Source organism: Dromaius novaehollandiae, chromosome 9 (genome assembly GCF_036370855.1).
Source record: "Dromaius novaehollandiae isolate bDroNov1 chromosome 9, bDroNov1.hap1, whole genome shotgun sequence".
Lineage (NCBI taxonomy): Eukaryota > Metazoa > Chordata > Aves > Casuariiformes > Dromaiidae > Dromaius > Dromaius novaehollandiae.
This window is the reverse complement of record NC_088106.1, coordinates 3,801,088-3,818,963: the sequence shown is the minus strand read 5'-3', so window position 1 is coordinate 3,818,963 and position 17,876 is coordinate 3,801,088. Positions and strand designations below refer to the sequence as shown.

Here is a 17,876-nt window from a genome sequence, read left to right as displayed (position 1 = left end):
GAAGTATAAACCAAAAGGTCTGTTCATTATTTTATTTCATACTTCGTTTACATGTCTCTCCAAAATAAGGATATCCAGCAGATGATAGTGGTGAGTGTGCAGCCCAGTGGCTTGGCCTAATATCAGTAAACTCAGCTTGGGGAAATCTTTCAGTATCTTTGGCTTTTCCTTATACCAATGAAGGCATACCAGCTCTGTATTTACACATAAAAGTGTATGTGCTGCTGTCGGCAGGAAGCTCTGTTAACCTGCGGGGTCTCTCCTCGAAACTGCTCCGCTACCCCCCAGTAAACTCATAGTTACACAGGCACAGCGAGTGAGCAAGCACTCCAGCCTTGCAGTTTCTCAGCACAGCAGTCAGGCTTAACAGTTACTTAAACAAGAAAGGTGCTTAACTAGCACAGGTATAACCCCAGTGTAAATACTGTAATCCTGCTTAGTGTAAGAAGACCCATTATGCTCAGTTTCAGTTGTATAGCAAAGGGCTTAACCTATTCATTGAAAAATGCTGTTCTTTTTGCAGAAGTTATAGAGACACTTTTGGCTCCCAGTGAGTCACAGTTTGCCAACTATGCCATTCTTACTACAGGCCTTACAATATTTTCAAGGCTTTAAGGCCCCTTGAGTTCTGCCTTATAATAATTTATCTGGAAGGAATCATCTTCCATTAATACCAGGACAGAAACCAATGGCAGCCCTTTCTCTCCAGCCTGTACCTTTACAAGTGAAGCTGTTTGTAGCAAAGATAGCCATTGCTAGATTTAAAATGTAAGTGACCTCCCCTCCAAAAAGCTTGTAGGAAGTCCCTTGGTTAGGAGGTGTAGCCTAGGAGACAATAAGGGGAAGAGGGAAATGAAGGAAACACAGTGCTCTGGGAAAAGGAGGAAAAAGGATATATTAGGGAAGGTACTGAGGGCTGAGGTTAAAGGGCTGGTGGAAAGTAACTGGGTGGGTGATGGGTCAAGCACAGAAATTTTCTGTATAAAAATTTCCTAATATAAAAACTCCTCCTCCCTTTTTTAGTGCACAGTATTTACAGTTTCATTGCACTTCTTGCCAGCCAAAGAAGCTGCCTTTTGAGGGTGCTGAGTTAAGGAGCACCTGGAGAACAGATGTGAAGAGATCTGGATAGGAAACAGCAGGGAGGAAGGAGAAATGCTGGGAAAGGAGCCAGAACAGGGGTGAAGGAGGGGGAGCCAAGATCAGAGGCAGCTCCCTTATCAGCAGTGTTGGAAAGTCAATTGGAGTGCTAATTTAATCAGAAAAGGTCTGCCGCATTTAGGATGAGACTGCATTTGTTTCCTTCCTTAAAGAAGGCAGGGAGGGACACTGCTTGTATAGCTCTCAGGAAGCTAGGTTTGGTAGTATGCTTTTGGTCTGGAACATAATACAGCAATGTTGAACCTTAACAATTGGCTGTACTGGTGACCTAAAGGAAAAAAGATGAAGAAATATGCTTCCTCAAGGTGTGTGCACTTAACTGCCAAGTATCCAAGTATCTCTACACCTTGCAGTTTAGGCAGCAGATCATAGAACAAAATGCTACACTGAAGGGGTTTCCAGCAGGATTAAAGTCTCCTGTATTCCCTTTTACTACAAGCTGATCTGGCCAGCATGTTTTGACTTGAAATTCAAAAAAAAAGACCCTAAAGGAATGTCTCTGTGAAGCCTTATTTTTTATAATTTTACCTCTGTATTTTTCTATAAGTAGGTGTTTTTAACCTGAATTTAAAGACTATGTAAAATACTGAAAAGCAACTTTACCAAGAAATAGTGGAAGGCAAAACCCACTTCCTAGTTAATACTTGCTCAGCCATTCTACTCTGTGTGTAGAGACAGGAATAATGAATGCACAAAGGTATTACCTGAGAGGAAATTCTTTCCTAGACTTGTAACTTGCATTAGATAAGATACATTGCAAATTAAAGAGTGTTTCTTTGAAATGAGCTGAAAAAAAACTTGTTGTGCAATTTGAAATGACTTCTCCCCCACCCTTCACAGCCTGTCTTTTTTTTAGTATTCTACAGTTGTTGGGATTTAAGAAACGATTATCAGAAGTAAGCAGAGGGGGTTTTACAGAGCAGTTCTTTAAACTCATCTTCATTCCAAAGCACACTGCCATCCTCATCTATAGAACTTGGCTCAAAGCCTTCCCTTTTAAATGCATATCTCCCTGACTTCCATGTGAACCCTGTGCCTTTACAAGCTAATAGGCTACTGCAGGATGAGTAACAAAACATATTCATAATCAGAATGCAGGAATTTAGAGTGCCCAACTGATACAACCTTAATTACCGCAGGTAGCAGTTCCCAAAGCTAAAGGCTGTTTGCCTCTGCTCCAGGAAGGCAGAGGCTGGTGATGGCACTGCCTCTTTATTTCTAATTGACCTTTCTTTTATGTAACAATTACCAGGTACTACTGAACTTGATACAATATTCACCATGGCAGTTTTTATTTCTAGGTCTTTCTTTCTACAGCAGTGGTAATCCAGGCTTCTCTATTGTTACAGGTTGTCTTCTCAAAATCAATAAAAGCTGAAGATGGATATTAAGCCTGTGAAGGACTATTTCTACTGGCTGTACTACCAGTACCTGCTGATCACCTGCAGCTATGTGCTGGAGCCCTGGGAGCAGTCCATGTTCCACACCGTCACTGTGACTGTTTTTGCTATGGTGGTTTACACTGCTTACGTCTTCATCCCCATCCACGTCCGCCTGGCTTTTGAGTTCTTCTCCCAGATATTTGGAGGCCAGCCTGAAAGCACTGTTTCCGTCATGAACTGAACTTGCCTCCGTAGTAATTAGCAGCTCTTGCAACTTGTGAAATGAAATGTCATCTTCAGTTCTGTGTATTTATTTGAGTTCTGAAGCAGTTTTGCAGTTATGAAAATACTGTTTTCTCTTACAAAACATGGCTTGCTTAATTACCATAGCTGAAAACCAGAGTAATGCTGACTACTGGCTACACAGGCTCAGTTAAATAAAGCACAAGCCAGCTTTTGCTGTGTGATAATGAAATGCATCATCCAGAAGGAAACACTTATCTAATTCAGCTGGTTCACTGTAAGAAAAATATTCATGTATGATGAATCCCTTGAATTCAGGGATGTCTTCTACTCTAACACATCTAGAACTTAATTTTTTATCATAATGGAAGGCAGGTATTCTAGAATTGCATGCTTTTTAAAGTGTAGTTTTGCACATTTTCTTCACCCTAATTTAATCATATTGGCATATATGAAACAGCAAAGACTGTTTACGGTGACTGTGAGGAGGGGTATTTTGCTGCTTATACACAACTTCTGCCAACAGAGTGCAGTGGCAAAATATGCCTTTCTTTTTTTGACAGACCAGGGAATATAAGGAGCATGAGTGAAATACAGCATGATTGAATACTAATGTCTGTCTGGTAATTGACTTCTGTTTTTAATGGATGGAAGAAATTAGAGGAGAAAGTAGAGGAGGTATGAACCTGAATCCAGTTTTTAGCATCTAAGTTGCTGCTACTGAGTTTAGATGTCCTAATTGCAGTAGTAAAAATTTACTGAAAACAAGGGAGAGAAACAGAAGTGAGTGTTTCAGTGCACTCCTGCTGCCTTCGATACAAACTGAGAAGTTTTTTTTCTTTTAGCTCCCATTCAGAGGCAAGCAAAGTGCATGTTTGCACCAGAGGAAGATGATCCAGTATATAGAGTGGAAGTAATATTTTAATAACTGCAGGGAAGTCTGAAGCATTCAAATGAAACTTTGATACAGAGATCTCCTTTACAAAGAAGAAATGAGATTTATTGTAATTGCCTGTGGGAAGTTTCTTCAACAATGTAAGGTTTTTGTTTTTCACTTTACATCTAAATCAAATGTTAATGCCAAATTGCAAGCTATAGCTATGCAGTGCATGAATCTAACAGCTGATGCTAATGTTATTAGAAGTGAGAGGTGTAAAATGTAAGTAGCTTTCAAATAATGTTTGCACAGATAAAGGATTTCAAAAAAAAAAAAACTTTATTAAGCTGCAGTGGGGTCCTGCATGCTTAAAAGAATGATGTGTTCTGAACTTTGTCAGAAATTAAGACATGTTTTGAAGGCTGAACATATCTGAACATGTGTATGCAATTTTTCAGAAACAAAATAAAGATTGTTTCTTCAGGAAACAATATTTTAGCGCATGACTTGGCTCTTTCTGTGCTTTCACTTTGTTTGCAAATACTCTGGATGTGTGTGGTCCAGGTCAATATCATACAAAACGGCTATTTTTTTGCTAATATTCTGGGGCAAGGTTCCACAACTGCTCAAGTAGATCCACATCTGGATTGCCATGTTCATCCTCATTTGGGACCCATGTTCCTGCCTGAGATCCCTGCTCTGGGTGGGGGGTGGGAGGGTGTTGGGGTGTGTGTGTGTGTAGAAAAAAACCCCTAAACTTAAAGCTGAAGATCCTCTGCAAACATGTTCACAGGTCCTGATGGTAGCTCTTGGAGATGCACAGGGATGGTGGTTGCCAGAGGCCACATTCAAATTGTACCTGGTAGTTGTGTTGAGGCTCTGGTTTACACCTGAGCCAAACCACTTTAACTCATTTTGTTCTTATTACCAATACAAGCAGATCATAAATGTGCCCAAATTCACCTGTGAACAGCTGACTTGCTTCAAGTTAAGGCAAAGAATAGCTGTGTATGCTGGGGATTATAGCAGTTTAGGCTCAAGTGGGAGCTGAAGGCCTAGAGCTATTCTATCAGTAAAATTAGTTGTTAATCAGCAAATATTAGGTATCAAGCTGTTTAGGCAATGGCTGGATTGTCAGATTGTTCAGGCAGGATCTGTAACCTCTGCTTATATACTATTAGTTGAGCACTGTGAAGCTATTACAGATGCAACATAAGATATACTGCCACATAGTTTATATTCCCAAAGTTTAACCACAAAAAAAGGTGTGACGTGGCATCTCTGTTTTAGTATTTGAAATGATGCTTTAAAAAGTTGGTTTGTCCCCCTGGCCCCCCCCCCCCCCCCCCACACACACACATCTAAGTTCTCTACAATTGTTTATGACAATTATTTTCTTACCTTTTTACTGGGACATTGTAATACCTATGTGCCTTCCCTACCTTGAGCCTGTTCTATTCTGCATACTAAGTGCTTTCTTTGAGGGAGACTGCTGATGAAGTAAGACACTGCTGTGAGGTGGCCTAATTACACCAGTCATCAAAATCTGCAACTATTTGAGACAAATGTATCAGTGTATATGTATGACACTCATTTTCTCAGAGGCAGACTTGAGTTTGTAAGCACACTTACAGTACTAAACTGACATTGAGATGAGACAAATAATAAGTACCTGTGAAAAATTCTATGAAAATGGTCTATAAAACAGATTAAAAGTATCAACCCAAATGTTGGAGAGAAAGAAATGAAAAGATTTACCTAACAAGTAAGTGCTTGAATTGAAAATATGATCTTTTGAGGATAGGATGTTAGGAGCTATTTCTTAACTAGATAATACAGTAGTATAAATGCCTTGACATGTTTGCATCAATCCTGTTTTCAATAAGAATTTATCTTGTAATTTCTCAAAAAGGCTTTTTGTCCCCAACAGCATCAAGCAGAACTGACCTGCTTCTAGTACTACAAGGAAAAGCACTTTCTTATATTTCAAGGAGCACATGCCCCAGTGTGATATTGTAATTTAAATGTTTAACTTAAAGCAAACGGAACAATCTTCTACATGCACAGGTATTGTTCAGGAAGAGGAATTTCCATTGACCTCTCATGTAAGGATTCCAGTAAAGCACTTCTTCCTTGTTCCTCCCTTTGACTTTTTACAGCTTTGCAGAAGGCACCTGGAGGAAAGCAGCAGCAGTTTCTCTTTGGGAGATCCTCCTCTAACTGCCCTCTGCAGCATTTGTGAACTGAAAACATTTTGGGGGATGGGGGTGTCTTCAGTTGGTTTACTAAATTTTAAAGGCATTTTGGGATAAGAGGTAGTTGAGAGGATGGAAAGAGAGAGCTGAAAATAACCTCTTTGCTGAACAGCCTTTTGAATTTTTTCCAATTTTCTTCATTCTTCCCTTTCTACTATCAAAGCTGAAATATCTCTCCTTATTTCATATTTAAAATTAATGGGCTCCAGCAGGAGGTTTCCCAAGCATTTTTTCCAGAACACAGCAGTAAATAGAACCATTTTTTCCCCAGCTAAAAGAGCAGAGGTAAGGTATTGTAGGACATCACTTTCAACAGGCTGAGACTGTACCACAGCTTAGGAACCTGTGATTCTGAAAATCTTTTTCCCTGTTAGATGAAGCTGTTCATAGGTGATAGAAAGAGGTTTCCATTACATTACGTCTTAATGTAAATGTGGAATTACCATTTCCTGTAATAGCAGTAAGCCATGGGAGGAGGGTGCACACTTTCCCAGAGCTGCCAATAACATCAGCACACAGCTTGGTATGTGCAGCACAGGAGCAACGTCTCCAGGCTGGTGCTCCATGAGAAAGAGTGTAGTATGGGTCTCTTTCTTAAAAAATACGTTGGCAGGACACTCTCTCCTGCTTATTACCCCACATTGACTGCAGTTACCTGCGCCATTATTACTCTATGCTAACTGTAGTTTGGGCTGAGAACAGCAGCTGGACATTTTTACACCAAAAAAAAAGCAAATAAAAGCACTATGGTAAGAGTGAATAAAATCAATAATCCAACAGCAATAAATGAAACAAAAGCAGAAAGGAAGATGAACTAGTTCCATCTGCAGTCACCCTGAAAGTACAAATTCATCATTAAATTAAATGCTGAGAAATCTTTGGGCTCAGATGGCCAGCACCATACCTCCCTTGTTTAAAATTCATTTTCTTAATTTCATTTAATCAAAGCCAGCATTTATCCTGCTGCAAAGGTTTCCTGGCCAATTTCATGGATCACCTCCCAAATCCATTACTTAGGACAACTACATGTGCATCTGTCCAGACAATGCACTTCCAGAAGGGTCTTCCTGAAACACTTCCAGCCAGCCTTTGCTAAAGAAAAATTATTGAAAAAGGGTTCCCAGAGCCCTTTCCCTTATCTGTGTTTTTATACAGGAAACCAGTAATGATCAGCAGAGTTAATAATGACTTGACATATCTAGGGGGCTTATTTCTGAATTATTTTGGTGTACTAATTTTGCCACATGATTTAAAATATGGAACATCAAATACATTATCAACAGTATAGCTCAGAGGCTAGTCAGTGGGATAAAGAAGGCTCTAATTATAGGCTGCCAGCTAAGGCTGGCAGTGACTATTACTTACTTAAGTGGGATATTCCCAGTCCCTCTTCGTTCTCTTACATATCCTCCGAATGGTCCCTGCCTTCCAGTTTACCTGACAGAAGAGGAATACATATATTTAGTGGTTAAAGCGACATCCTCATCCTTTCCATTGATCTTTCTAGAAAAGTCTAGCAAAATAGTCTAAAGTGGCTGGCGGGGGAACCTGCCATTGCCTGCCCTACACATTTTCAGGGAATAGACAGAGGGCACCTGGGTTCAAACTAGTCACTTGTAGAGACAGATCATCACCTGGGTGTCCAATTTGATCTACACGGAATTCCCTGAAAAATGAAAGACTGTGTTTCTGAAAAGTTTTGAAATATTAAACATGCCCAAGTACAAACATTTTCTGAGGTTTTATTATTGCTGCTATTTGACCATAATTTAAGATTCTTGCTTTGGATGCAGATTCAGTAAAAAAAGAAAAGTTACGTTATTTTTTCCACTGATAAGCATTTATATGGTTATCATTAAAAACCTTAGTGCCTCTTCTCCTTTATCAAGTGAAAAATGTCATTAAGGTATTTAAAATAATCATTTTTATAAAGGTTCTGTTTTAGATAAACCTTCCAAAAGAGCAAACGGATATCATCAATCAATAACATGCTAACACTACAATGTGTGAGCAATGTACTCCACAGAGATGCCTCTTGGAAACTTGCCTACAGAGTTAAGGAGTGGTAAAAATGGTATGTGATGAGATTCTTATCTCAGTGGAAAGAAGCTCTGCTGTACTACTTCAAAATACAGATGTTGTCCTGTTCTTGTTATATGCGCAGTATTAGCCTTGTTCAGCATGTACACAGTTGTTATCAATCAAGACTGTGAATACAACATACTGTGTCTGGGTCTCCCCTCAGCTCTCTGTTACCAGGGCAATGCTCCACTTCTAGAGTTTAATTTTGCTAATTATGTGGAAGCCAAGAAAAAAAAAACCTACTTAAGCCACCATAAAAGTGGATCTCTAAATACAAGCAGTACAGCAGGGTGTAGTAACAGTCAACAGAACCATAGGAACTGCAGATTAATCTTGTACAGCACTAGAAAGTATTTGCAGAAATTCAGCCTACCCTCTCAGGTGAATTACTGCACTCTTGAGTGTATATATTGACAAATGGCAGTATTTCAAGCTGAGCCTTTGAAAATTAAAGCAGAAAAAGTAATATTCAAATTAAAGATTACTGAGCTTGTGAGAATTTCCTCACAATCACACAAAATGATCACCATCCAGTACCATATGAAAAGCAATGCTCTTCTCTCACACTGTGTGCGAGTCCCTAAGTCATTTTATTTATTTCTAAAATACCAAACCACAGCTATATCAGCAAATCACCATGTTCTTATCCTACTACAAACTCCTTTCTGCATAGAGCCTGTTTTTCTCTGTTTAGCAACTCCAGATAGCTTCCTAGCCAAGACAGGAGAACAATTTATTTATTTGGACTCCCTGTGTGCATCTGGGTACTGACAAGAGCAGGATTTAGTGAAAAACCAAGACAAATACAGCCACTCCTCTCCTTTCTGGAGTACTGGTCACCAGCGACCTGCAGCTGGAGGTCAGCAAACAGCATGTGGCAATGGAGGCCAAGACAGCAGAAGACATCAACAGCTTCTCATGTCATGCCTGTCCCGCGGCCTCGCTGACAGCAGCAATAGCAAACCTTCTCACTATTTCCAGAAAGACAGCAGGATGGTCCATCAGATGAAGGGAATGCAAAATCACAATTAAAAAATAAATCCGGATCATTGGCCAGCTAAATTACGAGGTATCTCTTTGTGTTCATACTCCCCAGCTGCCTTCTGCACAAGACATGGTTCCTCACTGAGTTTGTATGGGCACTTCCCTCCAACCCAGGCATAAACAGAAACTAAAAAACCTGGGGAGTCAGTAGAAAAGTTAGACTCCTCTTAAGGCACAGGTCATCAACTACTACATCCACAGCAGACTTCATGCTACGTGCAGACCTGCCTCAAACTTGTTGCAGCCAAGGGAGTCAGGGGAGTTGAAATGATCAAAAAGTTCTGGCAAAATAAAATACCTTAAATCTCAGAAAACAGAAAATTCAGTGTAATAGCAGCATTTGTCAGTTGACAAAGAAGGTCAGACACCTGCAATGCCCCTAGGTCCTCAGAAGGCAAGAAAGGCTGAATGTGAGCACACAGTAATAGCACAGAGCTCCCCCAGCCACTCCAGTGGCTAGAATGGAAACAAAACAGGCTCGTCTACTCTCCTTCCTTCCAAACAGTGCGGAAAACTTGGTCTGAACTAAATGAAGGTAGCTTGGTTCAAAGCATGACTAATTTTGACCATAATAGATCAATTCCTCAGAATATTTTGCCACTGAGTTTGAAGAACCCAGGTTATGAAAATATCTCAGTCATACCTTAATACTGCAAGAACATCTAAGGCTGCCAGAGAATACTTATATCAGGAAATCAGGTAGAATTAGTTTACTATTACAGGGAGCATGCCTAGAGTTAGCACTGATTTTCAGCGGTCAGTGTTGCCTCATGTGTAGTGTGGACAAGAACAAATAAATGCTAAGTGCCTCCTATATTCAAAGCATTTCACATCTGAAGAGACATAGCTAATTTGTAACCCATTAGCCCAAACTTTTTAGTATCCAAAAGCTCTTTCTTGACTTAGACATATTTTGGTGGCACCAAAATACCTCAGATCCCCAAACCTATTTCAGTATCAGCTTTCTATCCTTCTAAAATCTACTCAATACAAACATCATGATCAAGAAAACAGGACTTGGGCCCTGAATGCATCTAATTGCAACCGCCCTGCATGCGCAGCCTGTTCTTTCCAACAAATCTTCCATAACAAAACTAGCATTACTGAGGTTGTCTTTTACATAAATGCATACAGTCCTAAATAAATCATGAGTTGCAAACATTCACATCAGCTTTGCAAAAGTTTCCACTAACAAAGAGCAATCTACAGTCTGTACCTTTATATTAAAAGTCTGTTGCATGTACACTAAGTTCAGGTTTTGCAATTTTAGAGCACAGCAATGCCTGTGCAGACATCTTTTAGTAGAGATGTGTCAGATCTCCATGTAGGGCATGTGCCAGAAAGGTAAGAGTGGTGGAAAGAGAAATTCAACCCACTAAAAATTGCCACACCTCATCCTGGGAACGTATCTTGATGAATAATTATAAAATGCATACACCATCACAGAGATTGTTGTAAGCAAAAAAAAAAAAAAAAGAAAAAAGAAAAAGAAAAAAGGGTTAACTGCCATTACATTCATCGAACCTGCTACTTCAGTAGAAAGTTACTGGTATTTGTATGACACTCAGTGCTAAAACGCTCAAGCGCTCTGGCAGAGCCCCGGGAGGGCAGTGTTCCTCTCCTCCCCATCCCATGTTTTCCTTTCCTGACTATGTATGTAATTTTCTGTTTATCAGCCCACACTCTGAGGAATGACTTAACTATTATCATACAGATCAGTTCTCAGGCTCCTTTTGCCCTGGGCCTGTTCAAATGGGATTATGTTGCAACCCAGCTCTGCCTCCAATGATGATCCCAGTGACGTAAGTTTGGCAAAGGGACTCCGGGGATATTACCATTGCTTAGTGAAGAAAGTGTCAAAACTGGACAAAAGCAAGACACTCAGCACCTCTCTTCCTAAAACTGTCTAGCTGCTGTTTTGCTCAGAGAGGGCATGATTTACTGCAGACCAGCTCCTCCAGCTTGTGCAGAAAATCCATCAAGGGCTGTCATTTTATATCACCTTGCTCTCCTACCCCCTCCAGTTGGCTCTGCGAGGCCCCCTTGCAAAGTGGGATCATTTCCACTTAGCATTTATTTTACCTGTTTTTCACCAACAATGTTGTGTTGTTTTGCTTCACTTTGCTTTTTGCTTCTCTTTCTCCCCTATAAAGCATCAACAGCTGGTCCTTTCAGGCACTTTGAAACATCTGGCTCCTGCCTCCAACATACTCTTGTGCTTTGTTTCTACCCAAGAAAGCAATGTTGGAGGGGGGAGCAGCAGCGTACATCCCAACCAAAGGGATATGGGTTTGTTCCTAGAACAAGTTCACTGAACTGCTTCTGGCTTCTTCCCTGCTTGGTTTCATCTTCAGCTGGCTAGAGCGAGGAGAGTGTAGGAAACGTCAACAGTGTCCACAACAGACATAACGTGCAAAATATTTCTACCTGCATATCATTATTTTCACAGCTCCTACAGAGCTCTCAAAGAGTCTCACAGGGGAACTCAAAGTGCTAATATATGAAAATACAGATACTACAAAAATATATTTACTTTGGTGATACATATGCCCAGAGTTCACATTCGGTTTGGATCCTTTCCTGGCAGCTCCAAACCTTTCAGTGCATCATGTCCTTGATCTCAGCTACTGGGATGAGATGTTTTTAGCTGAGACGGGAAAGATTACAAAAGGCTCATGAAAAGCAAACAGCTACTGTACAATACTCTCTGAGATTCCTATCATGTCTTGAAGAACAAATATTTACCTTTTTAAAGGTAATTATTCCTGACTGAGCTTCAGGTCTAATACATCCCAGTACAGGCAACAGGTATACCAGTATTAAAGCAAGATTTCCCAGCTCTTGTCCATGCTTTGCTTAAAATTAAACCTTGGACATGCCTGTTCCCCAAGTCAGGTAGTGTAAACACTGAACTGAGTAGCAAGACCTGCTGTGATCTTCTATACTAAAAAAAGAAAAATTCTAATAAAAGAGATTGAGTTGAATTCATCTACGGAAATTGGCTGTACTCTCTCCACTGGCTCTAACAGATATATTGGCAGGTACCAGTATCACAATAGAACTGCCACCCTGCTTTAAAATAGGAGAGCAGCCTTTTTTGCAATCTCATCAAAAAAGCCAAGTATTACATAGCAATGAAGAATTGATTAGCAAAGAGAGTTTCCTTGACATTATAGCACATTGATAGGACCAAGTGTAACAGCTGAGCTGCTGAGGTTATCCTGATGGTAAAGAAAGAGGTTCGATTTCTGTGGCTATCAAGAAACAATAACCTGTGATGTTTGATAAATGCAGAATAGGGGATGGGAGCTGTTAAAGAACAGAAGTTTGTACTAGCAGAATTTTCCCTTCCAATAAGCCTAAGAATATTGTATTTCATGCATTAAGGATGTCTGCTTCTTCTATTGTGAATATTAATTTAAGTAACTTTATGATTTGGGTTATTTTGTTTTTTAAAGGCTACTAAGAAAAATTCATCTGTTACTAACCCCATGACCTGTAGCAACATTTCTTAAAAGGCTCCAGGGATTTACAAAAAAGAGGTTGCCTTTCTGTGTAACATTGCTGTGTGCATCCACATGTGCCTCTGACTGCACCAGTGCAGTACTGGGTTTGCACCAAAAGACTTCTGGCACACGGAGAATTCAGCCGTTTCAGGCTTGTTCAACATATAGCAAGGAAGACTGAGAACTATCTCCCTCTGCTGACAAATGGCAGGATTTAGCAATAGTTCTGTATTATACCTTGCACAGCCTAAAGTTAATCTGCTGTTCTTTCAAACATTATTGAAGTATGTCCTGCACTTCCAAACTGCACTGGATCAAATATGTCTTATATGCAAGTTCCACACAACACATGACCTAGTTAAAAGGAAACTAAACCATAGATGTGTGCTGCAAAGAACCGCCTTAAAGCTTGATGGTGTAATGCACAGGTTTTATCTGTTGATCAACTCAAAGCATAGTGACACAATATGCAGGTTTCTGTTGCGAAGCTATTTTAAATTAGTTTCCTCTCAGATCTCTTTGTTCCTGCTCCTGTACTGAAGCTCACCAGTAATAATGTTTGTGGCTCATACTGTACAGTGGATGACCAAAGTGAAGCAAGTTAAAAACTCAGAGATGCCCAGAGGAATTTTTTGAGCCACTGTGGCCACTGATACATGGATGTCCTGTAGCTACACTGAATATCATTTAAACTTGGCTGCTTAATTTTACTTAGATCCTTTTACTTTTTTTTAATTAATGAAGAAGTACCCCAAAAGGCATCTTCCAAATTATATATACATATATATATAATACTCTGTGAGGGTTACGGCTCAAATATTAATTCCCTATTTTATTTCTAAATAAGCAGAATGTTTCTTGTAAATAAAGCATTACATATGATTTAGGAGTGTGTCTGTACACATAAATCGCCTTCATTACTGCCCTTACAAGGAACTGAAGAAATAGTCAGGAACTGGAAGATAATTGGAGCAGTATCCCAGTAAATAGAGTGCAGATTATCCTGCAGACAGCAGTCTATGGAAATGTCATGTCCCAAGGGGATTAGCTGGTGCTATCCCCTCCATTCATAGCACTCTGAGTCCAAAGCCAGATATGCAGGAACAAGGCAAGTTGAAGCAGCATTACCTCTTCTGAAGTACAGCTCTGCACGCACTGCATTGCTGAAATTACTTGTTTGCAACTTCATGGCTGCAATCGATAAAGGGTAACAAGAGCCTAAAGTTCCTAAAGGAACAGGCCAGAAGTACTACCCACAGACGTAGGTAGGAGCAATAGCAGCAGCCACTGCACACACCGGGGAGAATACCTCCAGGTCAGCCAGGCTGCTGGCTGGCCTCTGCAGGGAACTAGAGCCTGGCCCCTACTAAATGTGGAAGCAGACAGTTATCACCCCATGCACGGGCACAGCACAGTCTGTTCCAGCACAGGAATACCTCCTACAGCTTCAAGAGCTCAACAGGCATGACAAGCTATCGCCTCCACCTTGAATCCGTAACAGCTCAGTTGACGGAGCCCCACTTCCCCCCACCCCGAGTACTGAATATGCTTTTATTTGTCTCCTCTCTAACCAGAAACAATTTAATTCCCCAAATAAGTACCTCATGCAATAGGCAGCAAACTGAAATTGCTAAGCATGCATGCAGGTTCAGGCCCTTGATAACTAAAAATACAGCCTAGTTATTATCACAGTTCTTAAAAAAACCCTAAGTTTTACAGTGGTTCTCACAGAGATCTTTCATTGTTATTGCACAACCCTTCCATCTTAATGTAATCCTGCAGTTAAATCACGGCCTTTTTATTTGTTTATCACTTGGAAGTGCTTAATGTCCTAGAAGCTGTGTATGTTGCTTGACACCCCAAGTTTATTTTACAGTCCATATTAAAAAAAAAGAAAAAAAGCCTAGAACACCATGTTTACTTTTGTTCTTAGACTCCTGAGTGTTGAACCACTAAGCTTTACATTTAAAACAACAGGCTGATGTCTGGAAAAAGAGCTGCCCAAACCAGAATGAAATTGCTCCTACAGATTTTTTGTTGTTGTTTGAAGGGCAGAACAGCTCTAACTGGGCAAGTAGCCCTAAGAGCTTCTCTGGTAGCTTCATGGGCTCCATTCCTAGATCCAATTTGTATGAGGGAATAGTGACCTCAGGTGGTCTGTTAAATTAATCACAGGAACGTCTTTCCTATGAATTTTTCATTCTCTGCTTCTATTTATTAAAATTTTTACTGAAAATTAAGCTGCTGTGAGCCAACTGTTCTGGCTGGCACATCTCCACAGACACAGTGTTCTGACTTTTCTTGCCTTGGCACTTGAGCATTCAAGCAAAACACATACAGCTATTTATTCAAAGGTCCAGTCATCCGTATTTAAGAATGAGAGCAAACCTGTGTTAAAATTGTTTTAAAATGGTGTGCTCACTTTCCCTTCACACTGCATGGATTCTTTTTAATACTGTGGCCTCTGTATCATTTGGTAGATCAGAGACAGAGCAGTATTTTTAAGGGTCAGGTACGAAATCTATTTCAAATCTAAGGGCAAACTCACATCAATTTGAATAAGTTCAATATCATTCATTAACTCAAATGTCAATGCACCCATTGATACAGTGTTAAATATCTGGATAGTCTAATGAATAGAAATGAAACATAATACAGCATAAAATGAAGAAATGTGTTTATGGTAATAGATCACATAGACACTAAAGAATATGATAGTAAAACAGAAAACTAGTATATAGCATAAATACTGTATTTAAGACTTACAGAACTGCAAAAGGAAGGATAAGAAATCAATGCAAAGCATGCATGACTCAGCATAAAAACCTAAAGGTGGTATTTTCCTGTCTTAATATATTCTACCAAATATGCTTTTCACTAGAGGTAATACTGAAGCAGATGCCTACAGTTATCTAACAGCTTATTGATAGCAAAATCTGTCAGCTCTCTTCTGCTTAGATTTCTACTGACTCAGTGATCTGAACCAAGTGAGGGCTCAGTCAAGGATCATTACTGGTGCAAAGGAGAGGGTCAGGAGCTTCCCCAAGGGGCAACAATATGTAAAATACATAGTGACTTTTCATTAATAGCCACTGCACATCTTTAGCAACTGTACCCTTCCAGAAAAGCTTTTCCTTTAGTTGCTGTCCCCAGTTCTATAGATCATTTTCATGACTGGTTTCTGGATTAACTGGTAGTGTTTCTTGAAGTATACGTGCCTCTAGAAAGAGATGAATCTGGGTAAAATGACAGTCAGAAAACTGGCTGCAACTGTTCATAGCAATCAACATGATTCACCCAAGAGTAAGAAGGTTCATTCTAGGATTTAAGCATGTAACAAAGTATACCGAAAGACTGATTTCCATCCCCCCTCCATTTAGGAAAGGAAGGAAATGGATTAATTATGATCTCAATAACTTAAATAATTATACAATTGTTCTAATTATTAGACCATTATGTAAATAAGATGTCTGTGTACAGATGTTCATATCTACTGTTTATAAATATATTTCATATTTCTGTATGTGACATTTTTAATATATAGTTTAAATTTTATTTTCTGACTCTGTAACTGAAATTAGAAGAAACTGAGTTATGTAAAACCTCACTACACAATCGTCAACTCTGGCCTCAACCTTTAAGGGAGCTACATGTGGACAGGTAAGCTGTATGGACCTCCACAGGTTTCAGAACAGACCTGCACCAAGATAGGATGCACAGTAGGCAGTAACTTGAAAGCAGGGCCACTGAGAGCTGGGCTTTCTGCATACCCTTTAGCAACTACTGCAACATTCAGACGGATGCCAAAATAATGTCTGTCTGCTGAAAGAATTCTTTTTAGTGTGAAAAAATGTAAAATAAAACTTAAGCACATTGCCTGCTATGTTTCTGACCTTAGGAAATCCTAAGGAGTAATTAACAACTCTATGTAACAAGTCTTACATTGAAATGCCAATACATTTTTAGATAGCAGCAATCACTGAAGGAGGAGTAACATATTTTTCACCCTCACCATCTCCACACTCAATCATCATTACTAGAGTTGCTGGTAGTGGAGACCTGACAGCTTTATCACCCAAGCTGCCAGAATTTACAAAGCCTTCTTTAAATTCACAGCAGTGTCCATATACTGTCCTACAACTCCTGCAGCTCCTGGGTGAAAAGGGAAACTAAATGGAGCTGTGAAAACTAAAATGTCCTGATGAGTTACCATTTTGCCCTTCAGATAACAGCTCCATAGATATTTGCAGGGAAAGAAAAAACTACTCAAAGCCCAGGGCCGACATTAGAAACACAATTCTTGTGTGGTTTGGGGTCTTTTTTGGTTGTTTGTTTGTTTTCCTTCCTTTAGGCAGGTAAGCAGTTATAGCCACTTTCTTACTCCTGGCTTATATATGCTACTAAACAGCACATGGTGCTGTTTTATCAGGAATGAACAAGAAACCAAGAGCACATGTGCAGGAGGATGTCCCAGGTAGGCTGAAATCCAGCTTCCCCATCTTCCTCTGACCTGTTTAAAGTAGAACAGGTCACACACTCACAGTTTTTTCCCTGCCTTGTGTTCCCTCCCAGCCATTTATACCAGGCTACGGTTGCATACTCCTGAATCCAATTTTTCCTGTTTCCACGCTGAAGTTTTACATTGACCATTACGTGTGTAAGTGACTAACCAGTACATGCACAGAACAGTAAAGGCTCAGGCCTCTATACTCATGCAATGTCTTCTTCCAACTGAGGATGTCTTTTTGTGCCCCTACTACAGTCTCTTTACAGCTGGTACAGCAGAAAGGAGATGGGACATGTCCGGTTTTAAAGGCATAGCAGAGGCCTGTCCGATTTCCTGCATTGCTCCCATGAGTCTGGACACAACATCAGTAAGATAGTAACCAGCCTGTGATGGCAACGATACCTGCGGAGTTCAGCTGGTAATCTCTGAGTATCCTAGTGTATTATTTTAAATGACTGATCTGGACAGAAGAGCCAGCTACTAAGAATCAAGCTGATGTGGCCTGATGGTGCTGAAAAAATAAATCCATAGCCCTTATTTTTGCTACAAATGTTACCACAGACATTCGGTGGTTACATGCTCAGAAGAAACAGAGGACCTCCGGTGCTCTTTGATAAACCACTGATCAAGGAATTAGTGCTCACGACTACGCAAATGTGACCAGATCTCTGGCTATTGATGACCTACAGCAAGGAAGGTCTTACCTACATACCTGTTCCTAAAAACGTCACTAACTTAGATGAAACATCCCTCACCTCAACAACCGCAATAATATTGACATGCCTTCAAATACTGAATCATCATTAGGCAGAGATGGTG

The 17,876-nt window shown here is 40.0% G+C and overlaps 1 protein-coding gene across 3 annotated transcripts in view; it reads right to left on the bottom strand.

The window, feature by feature from the left end:
- OTOL1 (otolin 1) overlaps nucleotides 1-17,876 on the bottom strand; it is a 60,258-nt gene that overhangs the window by 37,301 nt on the left and 5,081 nt on the right. For all 3 annotated transcript variants that reach the window (XM_064516575.1, XM_026105759.2, XM_064516576.1), the window contains exon 2: nucleotides 7,284-7,355. The gene's annotated coding sequence lies outside the window, so the exon portion shown is untranslated. The remainder of the gene's footprint in view (nucleotides 1-7,283; nucleotides 7,356-17,876) is intronic.